This window comes from Chenopodium album, chromosome 15, assembly GCF_948465745.1.
Source record: "Chenopodium album chromosome 15, dcCheAlbu1.1, whole genome shotgun sequence".
Taxonomy (NCBI): domain Eukaryota; kingdom Viridiplantae; phylum Streptophyta; class Magnoliopsida; order Caryophyllales; family Amaranthaceae; genus Chenopodium; species Chenopodium album.
Genome location: NC_137848.1, coordinates 30,218,264 through 30,236,259, shown reverse-complemented (window position 1 = coordinate 30,236,259; position 17,996 = coordinate 30,218,264). Strand labels below are relative to the sequence as shown.

General features: G+C 35.4%; 1 long non-coding RNA gene across 1 annotated transcript; it reads right to left on the bottom strand.

Annotated features, from left to right (window-relative positions):
* Window positions 1–10,889: 10,889 nt before the first annotated feature.
* LOC145582126 (uncharacterized) lies at window positions 10,890–13,903 on the bottom strand. Its single transcript, XR_014099783.1, has 3 exons — window positions 13,768–13,903; window positions 13,632–13,684; window positions 10,890–11,226 (listed from the first exon to the last, which is right to left on the bottom strand). It is a non-coding gene; the product is annotated as an uncharacterized LOC145582126 (long non-coding RNA).
* Window positions 13,904–17,996: the final 4,093 nt, after the last annotated feature.

The following is a 17,996-nucleotide window of genomic DNA, read 5'->3' as shown; positions in this document are numbered from 1 at the left end:
ATACGTCAATAGAGGATGAAGTGTTATCATTCCCCTTTTTGTAGTTGTTCTTAGGTTGATGATGATGAGGCTTATTTGCCTTTTCTTTAGCAAGATGATCTTCAATCCTAGTAGCCACAGAATAGACCTTCTAAAAAGTGTCTAAACCAAGGTAACGAAGATGTTTATACTTGTAGGAGGAGCAAACTTTTCTGCGTCAAAGTACTTGTTCCCCATTGTGGAACGAAGAACAAGCTTCTCTAACGACTTATCTTTTATGGATAGTTCATCCATCTTTTGTTGCAAAGCCAAAGCTTTAACATTTTTCTTTTCAACTTTTTCTAGTTTCTTAATTCTTCTCTTTTAGGCCTCTTGAGCCCTCAAGCGAACAATCTCTTCTTGGAGTTGCTCTATGGCTGACATCGTTGTTGGACTAGAGTAAGTTGTTGAGGGAAGGTGGTTTGAAAGGGATGAATTGTTGTTGATGGTAAACATAGAATGAGAGCGCTTGGGAGTCTTCGTTCCCAATCTTGGAAACCGGTGCTAAAGGAAGTACGAAAGGTTAAGGAAATCGATACGCTTGTTTAGAAGACAAAAAGAAGAAGAAATGTAAAAAAGGAAAAAGATGCAAGATGCATTCGAATGGATAACATCGCCTTTAAACAATTCATTAATAATGATATTGTTTGTACGAGTGAATAGTTCTTGAGGAATCAAAAGGATCTCGTAACAGTAAGCGCGCGCAAGTAACCAGGTTGCGTGCGGAAGGCGCGCGCATCCCTAGCTCTTGCGCTGGTTGTGGTCGTGCAACTGCGTGAGTTGCGTGCGCCACCTGCTCGTGCGATTTTTTTTTACGAGCATTTATTTTTATGTTTGTGTCTTATCTTAAGGAACGATGCGCAAATCAAATCACTCAACGTGTTGACTCATGACATAGCCCTCCTAACATTTTGTTGGCGATATGGGAGGATGATTGTTATTGATTTTGGGATAGAAGCCTAGTGTTGGCAACCCCTAGTCAATGAGCCAATCCCCAAAGGTTATAGTGTGCTATGATTATGCATGATGCAATGTTGCTTGTTTGGCTTTTACTTTTGTGAAAAAGGAAGATACTATGCGTTCAAGTCTCTCTCTCTAACTAGAGATTATCCAAGTTAATTTCCGTCACAACCCATAGGCAACCTAGTGTTGGAAACCTGAGACCATAACTAAAAATTAATCTTGTAACCTCTAAGTCCCCAATGGAGTCGCCACTGTAAGGAGGGTGTGCCCATCGTAGGGGATCCTTCTCCTTGAATGCCCATGGCCCTTTAAAAGCCTAGGACTTTACACTTGTTTGGTGTATTAGGATTTGAATTCCTTACTGTTTGGGGAACCTTGAATTAGAGTTGATCCTATCATTACGCTTTTTTATAAGAAACAAGTAGGAGTCGCCAATGAGTTTTAGGAAAACTCATAAACCTCGTTCATGCCTTTCTCCCAAGTAGAGTTCAAGGGATATTTAGCACGATTCGTAAGTTTACCCATGCCCAAATTGGTCTACGTGTACCACAAATGAGTTCGGGAGCGAGGGTACTAAAATAACGTTCCCTTTAGGGGGAATTGCTATCCTAGACCTAGTGCGGCCTCTACTAGCTCTTCCTTTTTTATAATTTCATCACCAAACAATATATGCAACGTGATACCTAAAAACTAAGTTAGTTGATTTTATTTACACGCGTCAATCATGTAGGAATTACATTGCAAAAGTCGTTATTCCTTGTTTAATCAATATTCGTGAAAAGAACAACAAATAAACAAGATTCGCCTTGACTTAGGTGATAAATCAACAATTAATTACTCAATTCTATTCTTTATTTAACACAAGATACTATGTTGAATTAATTAATTAAAAGTTCGTTTAAAGTGATCAAACAACACTAATTAATTGATTAAAAGTTATTCGGACAAGAAAAGTAAAGGTGATTGATCTAAGTGCTCGGGAATTTACCACTTCTCCTTGCTAGATCTTCGTTTAGAACACTTATGGACTCCTTCTTGTTCGGGAACATCCACCGTAGTAATAAGTATTGATGGGGTGAGTGTTTAGGACACGAGGGTTAAGAGTACACAAATTCACAAAGTTTCTGCCAGAGTTTCGGGTTAATTTCTGTCTGTTTAAGCCTCGCATTAAGCCTCTATTTATAGGGAATGGATGCATTTAGGGTTTCGAGTGTTCTGCCGCAGCAGGTGTTATGCACATCTAAATGGGTTACGCGTGACAGCCCAGCGCAAGTGATTTAGATGCGCTGCTCAGGGCAGCGCAACTAGATGTCTTACACGCGGTATTATGGGAAGATTCGATTTTAAATTTTTATGAAATTCTGAATCTTCCGCAAGCGCATCACTAGAGGTTGCGCTAGGTGTCACGTGCAACCTTGTGAGTTACGCGCGCTAGACCAGCACGACTCATTGAGATGCGTGCTGATTTCTCTGCGGCAGCATTAATTTTTAACCTATGCGCCTCTAAATTCATCAAAATTAGGTTTTAACCTCGGGCTTAAGCCTAATTATAATGATCGGACTTAGTTAATTTGGGCTTTAATCTATTTTATTTTGGGTTAGGCTAGATGTTTTGCATTTTTGTGGCTCAATTAATTGTCCATAAGCATTCTTCACGTTGATCCAACACAAAGATGGTCTTATTTATCGTCATAGCACTTCCTGTCGGGACAGGAGGCCAAAAGTAGATGTCTACACTTGTATTGTCATACCGAGTGAAGTATAAACATAACTTATTTAAATTACGAACTAAGTTACATAATTAAATTTTGCTACAAAACAAGCAAGCAATTATCCTAAGTTATAAACCATATGCTCATACTATCGGACGTGGTCTCGGGTCGGACTAGGTCGGACTTTGCGTAGGGTCTAAGTCCAATTCACCTCTTATTCGAATTCGGATCTATTTTATCAAATTCAGATTCAGATGAATTTTAAACGAATTCGGATCGAATTTTGTTTTTCTTCGGATCACGTCGAATTCAAATCAAACTCGGATTGTATTTCCATCCCGACCGCACTACAAAAAAATTGACGATAAAGAACGCCTAAAATAGGCAATAGAGAATTTCTGAGAGGCGTCCTTCTGAGAGGGGGTGCCCTATAACATCTACATAATGCCTATTAGAGGCGTTATATATTCAATAGTATATAGAACGCCTATCTTAGATAGGCGTTTCCAATTCTACGTATAAAATAAATAAAATACAAGGAAAAGAGAACTGTCATCTTCAGATAGGTGTTCTATATCAATATAAATAGTAAACGCCTATCTTAAATGACAATTCTCTTCTTTAATTTTTTATAAAAATTATTATTGTTATTATTATTATTATTATTATTATTATTATTATTAGGAAAAATTGTCAAAAATAATACAAAATTTGAACGGTCCGCTAAAAACAAGTTAAACTTTTGATTGTTTTTAAATTATACAAACTTGGTGGATGTATGTGATGAGTGTCATTTATGGCACTCATTTAGCCTCTTTTAGGATGATTTTTAATTTTTTTTATAGTTCTTTTATTTCTTTCTCTTTAGTTTTACATGTTATTTCTCTAGTTTGTGCTTCCCTTAGTTGTTTTCTCGTTTTCTTGCAATTCTTAGTACATTTCGGTTTTTCTCCTTTATTTGTTTGCTTTTCTTTGATTACAGGAGAAAGGTGATGTCCAAGGATCTCCATGGCCTTTTTTCGGGATTTGTAAAGCTCAAGATGTAAGCCGATCTCTCCCTTTGAAGCTCAAGAGTTGAGTTGTGCAAGCTCCAAGTCTTCAAGGTCGCACTTTCATGGTGCGTGGGCATCAAAAGTGGTGTTGAACCCACCATGGGAGCATTTAGAAACTGCCACCCCTAATGTTCATCAAGTGGATCGCACGAAGGCATCGTTGGACGCACGAGGGAGGGCTGCCCTGCTCCCAGACGCGGCCGGGCACGACCTTGGTGCGGGCGCACAAGGCAGGGGCACAAGCTCGCACGAGCGAGGCGCAACCGCCCAACCCCTGCTCCCTCGTTTGGTACCCATTTCTTCGAGGTCGCGAAATATGAGGAGAGGGCGCGTCTGTACGGGTTCTTTTTGGACGTCTAACTAACTTCTCCTTTGTTAGTTTTACTATATATAGATTTTCTTCCTTTTTAGATAGAGAATTAAGTAAGAACAGAAGTAGAATTAGATTTTTAGAGAGAGAAGCTCAAGATTTGGGGAAACTTTTGTTCTTAGATTTTAGAGAGAGAAACTTGGTGATTGATGATTGTTACATTTGATCTTCATTCTCTTTGATTTTGATCAAGGTTTTGTAAGAATTCTTTCTTCTTTAATACATTTTAGTGTTTGATCTTTGATATATTGTTGAATTTCTAGTTGATTGTTTGATTCGATTGTTGATATTTTGATTACAATGTTGATGATGAAATTGATGATTTGTTTTGTTTTGTTTTTCATTTCTACAATGTACCCCCCAAAGTTTGTATTATTTAGAAATAATCAAATGCTTGACTTGTTTTTAGCGGACCGATGAAAGTTTATATTATTTTTGACAATTTTATAATAATAATATTAATAATAATAATAATAATATTGAATTTTACCACAAAAAAATATCAAAAAATTATATTTTACCACCAAAACTTCTAAAACTTTTATTTTACCACCAAAAAAAATTCTAAAAATTGTTTTTTACCACCTAACGTCAAGAAAACCGTTAAATCTAACGGTTTAAAAAAAATTCGAATTTCGTGCGCAAAACATGTTCTTCATCGGTTTAGGGGGGCATTTTGGTTCTACGGGACCAATTTGAGGTCAAAATTGACAAAAAATGATTGGAAATGCCCCGTTTTGCATGTTTCGCGCAAATCGAGGTTTAAACACGCAAAATGAGGCATTTCCGATAATTTTTTGTCAATTCTAACCTCAAGTTGGACCCTTAGGGCCGAAATTCCCCCCCCAAAAAAAACCCCTAAAGAGCATGTGTTTGACACGAAAATCGAATAATTTAAAATTTTCCGTTAGGTTTTTGTCGACAAGTGGTAAAAAATAATTTTAAATCTTTTATTTGGTGGTAAAATAAAAGTTTTAGAAGTTTTGGTGGTAAAAAACAATGTTTTGATTTTTTTTTTGTGGTAAAAGTAAAAAAAATCCTAATAATAATAATAATAATAACAATAATAATAATGAAGTAATAATAATTCTTCCGTAAAAAGAAAAATACCATAATGTTATCATTTTATTAATTTTAAAAGAATTTCATTACAATACAATTTTTTTTTTTCACAATAACTGTAGACTTTCAAAAAATATTACAAGTAAAGAAATAAAAAAAAAAATTGTAAACAGTACTAAGAATATATGCGAGTTTTCATTTCAAAGGGAAATGTTAATCGATGTAGGCTTCCGATCCCTCCTCCATTGATATTTCTTCACTCTTTCAATAGTTGGGGGTGTAAGCAATGAGCAATCAATTAAATCACATCATAAGAACCAAAATTTCTAAAACATAAAAATTTCAATTTACATTTACAACATTTCACGACATATGATTTAAAAAGTATGTCAAGAATAGAGAGCTTAGAGAGAATAAAGTTGTGTATTTCGTATTAGCGTATGCACAAGTATATATACAACCTAAAGAGATTAGGGCTCGTAATATAACAACGGCCCATTAGCTATACATTATATGGCCTAACACCCCCGCCCCCCAAGTTGGAGCATATAAATCACAAATGCCCAACTTGCCAAGTAAATACAAGAATTGTTGTTTGCTCAATGCCTTAGTGAAAATATCCGCGAGTTGATCTGTTGTTTTCACATACGACGGACTAATAACCCCTTCCTGAATAGCATCCCTAACATAATGACAATCAACCTCAATATGCTTAGTACGTTCGTGGAAAACCGGATTCTGCGCAATATATAACGCAGATTGACTATCACAAAACAAGCTCATCGCACGGGAATAAGAGACTCCCAAACTTAGGAGGAGTGCCTTCAACCATTTTATCTCCTCTGTGGCATTAGACATCGAACGATACTCTGCCTCTGCAGAAGACTGCAATAGTATATTGCTTCTTAGTTTTCCAAGAAATAGGGGAAGCACTAAGAAACACCAACCAACCAGAAATCGTTCGCCTCGTCAAAGGACAACTATCCCAATCCGAGTCACACCAACCCGTAATATGTAAGTCACAATCTGAGCTCAAAAGGATTCCCTGACCCGAACATCCTTTCAAGCAACGCACCGTACGAAGGGCGGCCTCCCAATGATCCGGATGCGGGTGTTGCATAAATTGGGATAAGATATGAACCGCATAAGCCAAATCAGGTCTCGTGAAAGATAAATAGATCAAACGAGCCACAAGATGACGATACATTTCAGGATCAGAAATAAGTGGAGAATCTGATTTAGCCAGAGTATGATTCTGCTCAATAGGAGTACTTGCCGGACGTGCCCCTAGCAAATCAGACTCTGCAATAATATCAAGTGTATATTTCCGTGGACATAAAAATATGCCCTCCGGCTCTATGCAACCTCAATACTAAGAAAGTATTTCAACACACCCAAATCTTTTATATGAAAACAGTCACTCAAATATGATTTGAATGTTGAAATTGCAGAGGAATCATTACCAGATATTATTAAATCATCAACATACACCAGAACACTAAGTTGAGTAGCCCTAGATTGCAGAGTAAAGAGAGAGTAATCAGAGAACAATTGTAAAAAACCGTATCTTTTCAGAGATGATGCCAATTTAGAAAACCAACAGCGAGGTGCTTGCCGTAGTCCATATAATGACTTCCGAAGGTGGCATACCAACCCAGATTAAGAACCATGAAAACCAGGTGGAGGCTTTATATAAACATCCTCATCAAGATCGCCGTGTAGAAAAGCATTATGGACATCCATTTGGTGTAATTCCCAATTTTTCGCAGAGGCCACCGCAAGAGAGGCACGAATAGTAACCATTTTAGCCACGGGAGCAAAAGTCTCATTATAATCGATACCCTCAACCTGATGATTACCAAATATAACGAGACGAACCTTCAATCTTTCAAGTGTGCCATCGGAATTAAGCTTGACCTTGTACACCCATCGGCATCCCAAGGCTTTCTTTCCCGGAGGCAGCTTTTCCATCACCCATGTTTCATTATTTTCAAGAGCAGTAATTTCTTGTTGCATGGCCTCTCTCCAACCCTCGTGCAGCATTGCCTCATTAAAATTACTAGGCTTAACCATTGTATCCACAGCTGCAATAAATATACGATGTCGCAAGAGAAATTTATCACAATTTACAAAATGTGCTAAAGGTAGGGAGTACCTGAGAAGCTTGGAGTTGGAGGTGAACTTGGAGGAGTAGATGGACTCGGAAGAGAAATAGTATGTGCGACATAATCACGATGCCAACCAGGAGGATGCCGCGGATGAAGACTTCAACCCAGTCGAGATTAGAGGTAGAAGGGGAGCTCGGATAAGCATTCACATTGATGTCTAAGCTATTGTCATGGGCAGCAGTAGCAGGCGCCACAGGTGGGCTACGGGCAGCACTAGAAGCCGTAGGTGGGTTGCGGACTAGGCTGCCAGCAGCACCATCAGATACAACAGTAGTAGCAGCGAAGGTAGGGGATGGAGTAGCAGCAAAACTAGCAGCGATAGCCATAGAGGGAGAGTGGGGAGGGCTTCCATCAAGAGTGTCCTGTGACCCGTGTTCAAGTGAGTCCTCACCAACCTCCAACACAAACTCCAAGTCATCCAAAAAATCATGATCAACCCCATTTGTGTCATTATTATCCTCATTATTAGAATTATCCAAACTAACACCACTTTCAAAAGGAAACTCATGTTCATAAAATTTGACATCCCGTGAGACGAATATTTCACTCGATTCTTGATCATAACAGTACACCCCTTTTTACCATCCTGTTATTATTTAGCATGTGGACAAATTTCACATGCTTTATTCAAGAATTTGCTACTAGAACTAGCACCAATAGCGGGCACTAACTTGACAATTGGATCAGACGGATGTCCCAAACGACGATGCCATAACTCGAATGTAGAAATCTCTGAAGTTGTCACCGCATATACTTTAGGAATTCGTCGGAAATAGTAGAGTCCACCTATCCGTTCACCGCCTCCAATTAGGCTCCCCGAGTGTTGGTCCTGTACATTACATAAAGAGTCAGTGAATCGTACATAACAATGTAAGTCATCAATCATTTTAGAAACCGATATTAAATTGCAATTTAATTGTGGAACAAATAAGACATTCTCAAGAGTGATTCCGTCAGCCAAATACACACACCCTTCTTTTGTAGTAAGAGCCTGTGTACCATCCGGAAGACCAACAGGGCAAGAAAAAATTTCACGCATATCCATCAAGCAAGATTCATCACCGGTAACATGATGAGAGGCGCCGGTGTCGATAATCCAAGAAGAGGAAAAATACTCACTGCTCATCTTATCTTGTTGATTATTAGTAACCATATTCAACAAAAGACGAAATGCTCGGGCTTAAATTCTGATAAAGCTGTTAGAGTGTCTTGAGAGGGCAAGGTAGGGAGCTTAATAGAACCGCCCATGGCATTAGCTCATGCCATGGGCTTGCTGTTATTTGCGACAACAGCAGGCAAAGCAGGGGCAGTAGCAGCGGAGGCAGAGACAAAAGACTTGCTGCCCTGCTGAGAGGCAGAGTGTCCTGAGGTAGTGGCGCCCCCTTCTTCCCATATTTTTCCAGCCACCACTCGGGGTAGCCGTGGAGAATAAAACAATCAGAATTTTTGTGGCCCGATCTTTTGTAGTGAGTACAATGAGATTCGATTTGTCAATGCGAGAAGTGGATTAGAAGGAGCGTCGATCAAATTGAAGAGAAAATACATGAGACTCGGCCTTCTCCGTGATAACCTTCCCTTGAGCAATACCACGAGAACGTTCCTCTTGAAGGAACGCTTGGTAAGCACGGTCTAGGGTGGTCGGGGGCTGCTGAGAAAGTTGATTCGTACGCACAAGGGCATACTTATCATCATCAATACCAATCATGAATTGGTGTAATTTTTCTTCTTCCCTGTCCAATTCATATTTCTCGGCAACAATGCACTCACACTTGCCGCATTCACAGCCATCAGGGGGCTTGAGATGTAATAGATCATCAAAGTAACCCATCAACATTGTATAATAGTCCTCAACCGTCATAGTCTTCGATTGCTTGCAAGTAGCGATGGTTGTTCGTAATTGTTGGAGACGAGGACCACTAGCCTCGCAATATCTTTTCTCCAAATAAACCCACAACTTCCTTGCTTCCTCAAAGTAAGGAACGGAAGCCGCATCTTGGGGTCAATAGTGCGCAGAATCCATGAGATTAACATGGAATTAACGGTGTCCCAATCAAGCAATTTTGTTGCATCAGAAGGTTTTGCGATAGTGCCGTCAATGAATCCATATTTTCGCCTAGATTTCAATGACAGAGAGTTAGCACGAGACCAAGCAAGAAAATTATCACCCTTTAGGATGACATTAGTGATCTGATTCCCTGGCTGGTCACCGGCGCCGAGGTAATAGGGAGATGAAGGACCAATTTTTGTGTCGTCCACCATTGTTGATTAGAGAAGATTAAAGAAAAAAAATTAAAGTCTTTAGGGTTTAGTGTTGTTTTAGCTCCGATACCATGTCAAGAATAGAGAGATTAGATAGAATAGAGTTGTGGTATTTCGTATTAGCGTATGCACAAGTATATATACTTCCTCCGTTTTTTAATACTTGCAACACACCCCTTTTCACGGCATTTAAGAAAAGTGGGTCTCATGTGATTTAAAACAATTAAAAGGGAGGAGAGAGATAGTTAAGAGTATAATTTAGTGGGCCATGAGATTATAATAAGGATAATAGTACAACTTTTGACATAAAATACTTTCCAATTATAGTGTGTTGCAACTATTGTGACATTTCCATTTTAGGGAAGTGTTGCAACTATAAAAAACGGAGGAAGTACAACCTAAAGTGATTAGGGCTCGTAACATAACAACGGCCCATTAGCTATACATTATATGGCCTAACAAAGTTGACCATAAACTTAGCAACACTATGAAAATAATATCAAGACAACTAACATGCTAAAAAAAAATAAAATCACTGGTCTTTCCTCCACTATCAAGTACTCTAATAACGTCATACTCTTGATTTACCACCAACAAGAGCAATAATGAAAATCAGAAATTTTAGATCAGAAAACTAAAAAATTTAGATCTAAAGTTTTTTTTTTTTTTAAAAAAAAAAAAAAAAAAAAAAAAAACCAATTTTAGATTAATCAACTATCAATTAAATTTCAAGGAATAAAACATAATCAAAATCACAAATTGACAATCTCATAATTCAATTCCTTAGCGAATGTAAATATTAGGAATAGAAATTAAATTAAAATTCGAAAGATCTAGGCAATGAAAGAACTTACCTTGTGATTGAGTTAATGGGTTCAATTTGTTATAAACACCACAACAAATTAAAGCAAAGGTAACATTGAAAAACCATTGCCTAATATAAAAAAAGTTTTGCCTTGTGTCTAAGGCAACACATATAAACATAGTTTATGCCCCCGTTGTCTATTCATAAGGCAACACATTTTTATTCAAAGGCAACAATTTTTAAAGATAAGGTAAAATGATACCTAATGCGACAACTTTACGAAGGCAACAAGTGTAAACTGTTGCAACCTTAGGCAATTATGAAAAACTGTAACTTTATATCATAATATGCAACAACCTTTCACTTGTAGTATTTGCTAGTAATAATACGAAAGTGTTGCTAATTATCTTAAAGGCAATGGCTTAAAATTGTTATATATAAATTTTAAGACTAAGATGAATTAACGTGTGAACTCAAAAATAGACAACAATCAATCTACTAGAAGTTGAATATCAATATAGATGAAAATTGATTTTACAACAAAATTCCTGACAACTCATCAGAATTGAAAAAACGATATCCATCGAAATATCACTACACAATGTATCTAGCCTTAAAAATTTAAGATAACATGTGACTCACGATCTAGTAAATTGCTAATACCACTAATTGTTTATATCTAATGGGTAACAAGGGAAGGAATGTAGCGTCCAAAGAGGGAAACAGGTCAAATGACTATAGACAATCTAAAGCGCCAATAGAACACTGCACATCTTAGTCTTTGTCTTCAATATATATCTTTTATGTAATTTACACCCTGTAATATCAATCAAATAACAAAGTTATAAGAATAGATTTTCGAAAATTAAAAAAATAATTGAATTCCAAGAAAAGACAAAGAATTAAAACCTTTTACTAGTATAGTAAAAGCAAAATATACATACAAATACATGATATATAGAGCAATTTTTACATCCATCCAAGATTAAGGGAATAAAGTAAACAAATAACACCCAATATCAAAATAACAAAATATACTAACCATTTTGTTTTAAAGTATATTGGTTGAATTACAAAATATGTTAAGAGTATGCAAAACTAGAAAGAGGATGCAAAACGGAGTATGACTAGTAAGTAAATAGGATCAACTATAAATACTCGCTTTAAGCGGACGCTTTTGGAACTTAGTTACATATTTCTCAAAAAAGTGGGAGAAAAAATTGTATCAATAAGAATACTAATACATCATACTCTCTCCGTTTCGTAATAATCGCAACACTAAGGTATGCAAAAACTTGTAGGAAAATTACAGGGTAGGGACCAAAAGATGATGATTTTATAATATAAAGTATAGAAGGAAAGAAAAATTTAAGTAATAAAAAAGTAGTGTAAGTGGAGTTGATAGGAGAGAAAAATAAAATATTTGTCAAAGTGGCATCAGTGGAAAAGAGAAATTATAAAATAATAGTGGGTCTAGTTTACATCGTTGGCTCGACATATTTCTCGGGTCTTAAAAACTTAATTCATTTTGAGCACTAAAAAATATTTGTTCAAGCTAATCTACCTTAGCTGGTAAAATGCTCCCACCTTTCAATCTAATCAACCTTAGCATGTAAATGATGCCACAATTTATTCCTAGCAAGAAATATAATTGAGTATGACCCTTGGTAAAAAGACATGTTATTAAAAATCTTAAAATTTAAAAGGTTGACATAAACTACAAATTCATGGTTTGCAATTCTAGAAAAGTTTTCAATAAATTACTCTAGCAGAGCTAAGTATTTACAAGTTACAACCATTACTTAAGGTAAGCTATTCTCAGTTCTAATATTAAATATCAATCCAAGCCAATAATCTTAATATAAATGTCAGGCAATTCATAACAAGAGTCAACTTTATATTTGGTATAGCTCAATTTATATATTGATTTCAAAACAACACGTGAGTATAAGCCATGCAAAAAGGTTTGATGGAAAACATTTTATATTACTAATACTACTCTAATGATTAGACTAGATCAATTAAAGTAAATAGCTTGAAAAAGAAACAAGCAATATTTTCATTAGAACCAATCTAACTCAAGCAAAAACAATATGTGAGTTAATAATCAATCAAATTGAGTGACTTATTGACTTAGATTTGAGAGTTCTTAAATTAGAAACTTTTTTTTTTTTTGGATATTAGCAAATCAGTAGTCTGACTTCCTTTTGTATCGATCACAAGAGCAAGAGAATTGAAGTCAGTTTCATGTAAGAGAAAACAAAGCCACTTTAATCTTATAAATGCAATCTAAATAATATGGAATACTAGCTAGCATGACTACTCATATTTATTTAAGCCTATAGATGCAATCTAAATCTACCATATAAATTCATGCTTCATAGTTCCAAGACAAACCACAAAAAATGATATAGTTAAGTTGTACGCACTCTACAAGAATAAAAGTGAAACACAAAGTAACATAGAGTCATAGACGGATTATACTTATACTTATGTACACTAGTTTTAGAAATCAACCAAATATTAAGTGTCATATTAAGTGTCATATCATGCATTTCTGAGAGGAGATTCATGATTGCTATAACTAGCTAGTTCGGAAAATTGACTCAACTAGCTAGTTGTTTGTCAATTTTGGTATTCTTCATCCTATTTTATCCTATTTTTGTACTTTGATTCTTAAATTTTTCAATTTTTTCGAACACCGAAGTTATCATTAGATATTACAACAATTTGAAAAATAAGATGAATCTTGAAATTTGATATCATCCTAATTAACAAATAACAAATTCCCCCGCAATTCAGCACACCATAACTCCCATTTAACAAATTCCCCTACAATTCTGCACAAGGAGTATAGAAAATAGTCTTTCTTGGTCAATTTGGAGGTCATTAATTTCTTAATTCCTCAGCCAAGATAAATTTTTTTGAAGTTTTAGATCTAAAATCATTTGTTTTCACTCAAACATCACAAGATTCACAAAAGTTGCTTTTGCCTAATCTACATCTTCTGATGAAAACCCATAATACATGCATATAATAGATTCATTAGATCAAAATTGACACAGTTTTTTAGGTACAATCCAGAAATTTAAAGATGATAACTTATAATCAAATCCAAAACAAATCTTATTTATCAGTCATCAAAATAAATTCAACATCAAAATAAACCAATTGTTAAGAATAAATTCACTTGAGAGATAAAAAGGGGCAATGGTGACTTACAAATGGAATTAAAAAAAAAACGACTTCACCGGCATCAAACCCAACTAGCCAATCTAGAGAGCAAAGGAAACAATTTGATTATAGAGTAAATCAGCTAATTAATTACAAAATAAATATATGCTTAATTAACGCTAACCTGAGAAAAATTGAAGTAGTGTAACCGAATAAAGAAAAAGCAGATTTAAGAAGCGATAATGAATAATGGATTCATAATAGTGGGAAAGTGTTAGGAGGCAGAAAAAAAAATCACCATTTTGACGGGTTAGCAAGATCCATTGTGCAAGTAGGGTAAGAGAGAGAGAATTACTCATATATTAGTGAGTTATGAGTACGTAAAAATAATGAAGTGTTGCAATTAATTAAAAATGGATTGTAATAAATAAAATAAAAAAATAAAAAAAAAAAACAAAATTTTAATGAATTCAAATCATGACTAATAAGGTCTAATGAATTAAATTGTAACATAAGTTCAGATTATTAAATTTAGATAATTTGAAAATAATGGACCCTTCACTTTGTTGCATAGACTACAATATTATACTTGTTATATTTTGGGGCAACATTTGAAATAAATGTTGCCTTATATAATAAAATAAGCTACATTTTACATATTGCTATCTTAGATATACTAGAGCAACACTTTTCAAATTTTTGCATTTTAATATAGTTAGATTATTTAAGATCAAGGTAAAAAACTAGAAGTGTTGCCTTTTACTGTAAAAGACAACATTTGTACATTGTTGCAATTTTGTGTGTTGCCTATTCTTATTTTTTTTGTAGTGAAAGATTAAATATATACCTCAAATCCTTTCTTCTCAATATTTTTTGTTGAGTTCTCGTAACTTGTACAGCCCCGTTGGTGCGCATGTGATTGGCCGGTGTTGTGAGATGGATCATGTAGGCGTCGTTTGAAGTGCGCCTACGTTAAGCATGTGTGAATATGTTTGGCACTCTTAGGAAGTGGGAATTGACATATACGATTAGGGACAAGGAAAGTAGGGAGCCGCCAACATGTTTTTAAGGAAGTTGGAACCGTTCGCAGATCATAAAAGGCAACCACGATAAAGGGACAACGAAAGGCAACAACGATTGACCCGTGAAGGTTACACCCCATTCATAATCCATGAGATTACTAACTCCATATGGTTCAGAACCACGAAAGGAGAATTGGGGATGATGGTACGAAGTGAGTCATGGAGTCACATTCGCCCGTATTGGCCTCTACTCGATTCTTATAGTGAAAAGTGATTCCTGCAATCTCAAAGGCATGCAAACAAAGATTCAATTTGCTATAAACTATTAATATGCTAAATTGGTTGAATATTAATGCAACATATAATTCTAAAATATTTGTGATCACTTAATTAAACAATAAGATTAAAAAGGAACCTAAACCAGTCGTCCAAATTATCTTATTAGGCGTGATTCAATACATATTCCCTTTAACATGCAATATGCTGATCATAATAACAATAGAATAAAACCAACATTAATATTGAAAGCAATTCAACAATAAATTGTTAGTCAAATCAAATATAAATAAACTTAATCATGATGCTAGCAACAAGAATAAAATTAAGAGTAATTAAGTGGATTAATTACTCACTTTCCGCGTTTCCTTGAATTGCTACATCATGAATAAACTGTTAGTAACTTCAATAAATAATAAATTAAATTGAAACAATTAAATTAAATAAAAAAGTATAGTTGATTTGGTTCAAACCCTCAATTAATTATACCTTTCACGTCGTGGCTTAAGTATAAAACTTCGGGTCAAGTATGGACTCCTTAGAGTGTTTAAGGGAAGTATTATGGAAAAATAGGGTGGCTAGGGTTTAGGCTAAAGAGGGAGAAGAGAATGATTTTTGGTGCCTCGAACTACAGAAATGAGGGGGGTATTTATAGAGGAAATGAACAGGGGATTCCACAAAACCCTAGAAGAGATAAGAGCCGCAGAAAAAACCCTAATTGGGCACCGTGACACGGTATAGCACACCGTGTCGCGGTGTACATTTCTGCCAAAAATGCGTCCAAATTCATTTTAGCTCATGAGAAAAAACGTGGAATAGATACGGGAAAGCACTGTGACACGTCAGCTAGTACTGTGACGCGACGCTTAAGCTGTTGCGCGATAATTCCAGTTTTTACGTGTTTTTAAAACTATGAAATTTTGATCCATAACTTAGAATAAGGCATATAATATATCATTGGAAAGATTATGAAGTCTAATTTCTAACCTAATTAGAATCAGATAAAAATCATCTGTAGATTTTAAGATATGGCCATTTTAGTGAAAGGGTGTCGGTATTGGGCCGAGTTTAGTGTTTTGCTTATATGTCCTTCGTTTTAAATCGGAATTGGGATTATGATATATCGTTGGAAAGATTATTTCAAGGCCTATCCAACCAAATAATAATTGGATCAAAATTAAAGGGCCACAAAATCAGTTTAGATCGATTTTGTGGTGTGGACACGAAAAGAGAAAAATAAGTAATGGCTTGGGGAAATGGGCTAAGAAGTGGGTTGGTTTATTGAATGGAAATATGGATTAAGCACTCTAAAGATTAAATACTCAACCCGACCAATAATAGCGGTGAAAGGTTGTCCATCATTGGGTGTAGTTTTGGGGATACATTTTTAGGTGTCTACAGATCACATAGGAGAACTGGTGGCTTATGCCGCTACGAGAACTGGTTGTAGTGAATGAGCATACGACTAGTGGTTACGGGCGTAAGACTGGTGGTAATTCGCGATTAGAGATCGTGATGATGGTGATTGATTTTGATGGTGGAAATCCAAGTTTGAGAGTGAGAATAGTTATGGTTAGAGGAGGGAATGAAATGAGAAAAGAGGAAATGAGGGGAGATGGGAGTAAAATGGTTGGAGGAGAAACAAGAGTTAGGGTAGGGTTTTTTTTATTTTTTGTATGTGATTTTTTTTATTATTTAAATATAAGATGCTAGGTGTACGATGGAGGGCATTCTATATCGTATAGTGTAAAATTTGGATATATCATATATAACAGTTAACTAAGGGAGGCATTCTATAAAATTCAATATACAAAATGCTCATCTTACATAAGCGTTCCCTATAATTCTAGAGATCGCCTATCCAACTTGACAGTTATGTATTATATGTTGCTTTTTCTACTTTTTTGGTAGTGCCGGTTGGTAACCTATTTAATAGGTTACCTATGACACGTGTCACAATATTATTAGTCAATTAAAGCTTTAGCTGTTGGGGGACTTTTGCCCTGGTCCTCATCGAAACCCAACAGTGGTATCAGAGCCTTATTCATTTATTTTTATAACAAAAAATTTTCAAGGTGTTTTTATTGATTTATTTTTCTGGTTTATGTTACTAATTAGATTAGTAGCTCGGTTTTATTAATTTTAAACCCGTTTTAAAGTTGATTATGGCCCCCAAACCCAGATTTTCGCCCAAAAATAGTGAATTTTGGGTGGAAACAACGTTCTGGAAATGTTTTCCCCTTTTAGGCCTGTAAAAAGAGGACAAAATCTGACTAGAAATGCCTTTTTTCGAGGGTTTTTGTTTTGACGAAAAATTTTAAATCTTTCAACCTTGAATCTTAATGGCATATTTATGGTGATTATGTATTTGGTTCTTTCCTTAATGTTTCTGCATTTTTTGACCTCTTTAAGCATGGTTACTTTGTAATAATTAGTGCTTGAAAGATTGGTTAAATTTTCACATAATTGCAAAACCATTGCATTAAGTGTGAAAAATTAATTCTTTGAGGCTTCTAAGTACTAAAGATTTAATCTTTAATTGTTTTAAGTGGTTGGAACTTTGAGTTACTAAATTCCATGAATTTTTGTTGAAAATTTTCATTTAATCATGTATTAAGATTGATTGGAATCATAAAGTTTCAATCTTGTGATAGAAATTTCTTTATCATTATATTGGAAGATATAAATTTTCAAGGATTCACAAGTTAAAGTTGGAATCTTTATTTGAATTTTATGTTCACATTTCCAACTCCCCTTTATTTTGTCAAATCTCATGATTAATTTAAATTAATTAAATTAATAGTGAGTATTGCCCTTATTTATTTTATTGCACCAAGTTGAACCAATTTTATTAAAGAATAGTTCTTGGAATAATTTTGGTTGTGTGCACTTTGATGAATTTTTATTTAAGTTGGACTTGTAATAATTTTTCATTTTGCTCATTAGATTAATTCTAAAATCAATTGAAATTAATTAATTAAAGTCACGCAAAAACTCGGGTTTACTCCCGAGAGTGTGGCACGCAAACCAAGGCGCATTACCCTCGGCCAGCTGCCAAGGACTAGTGCGCGCCACACATTAGCAGCGTGGTTAGTGCGCCCAGCCGCAGCGACAG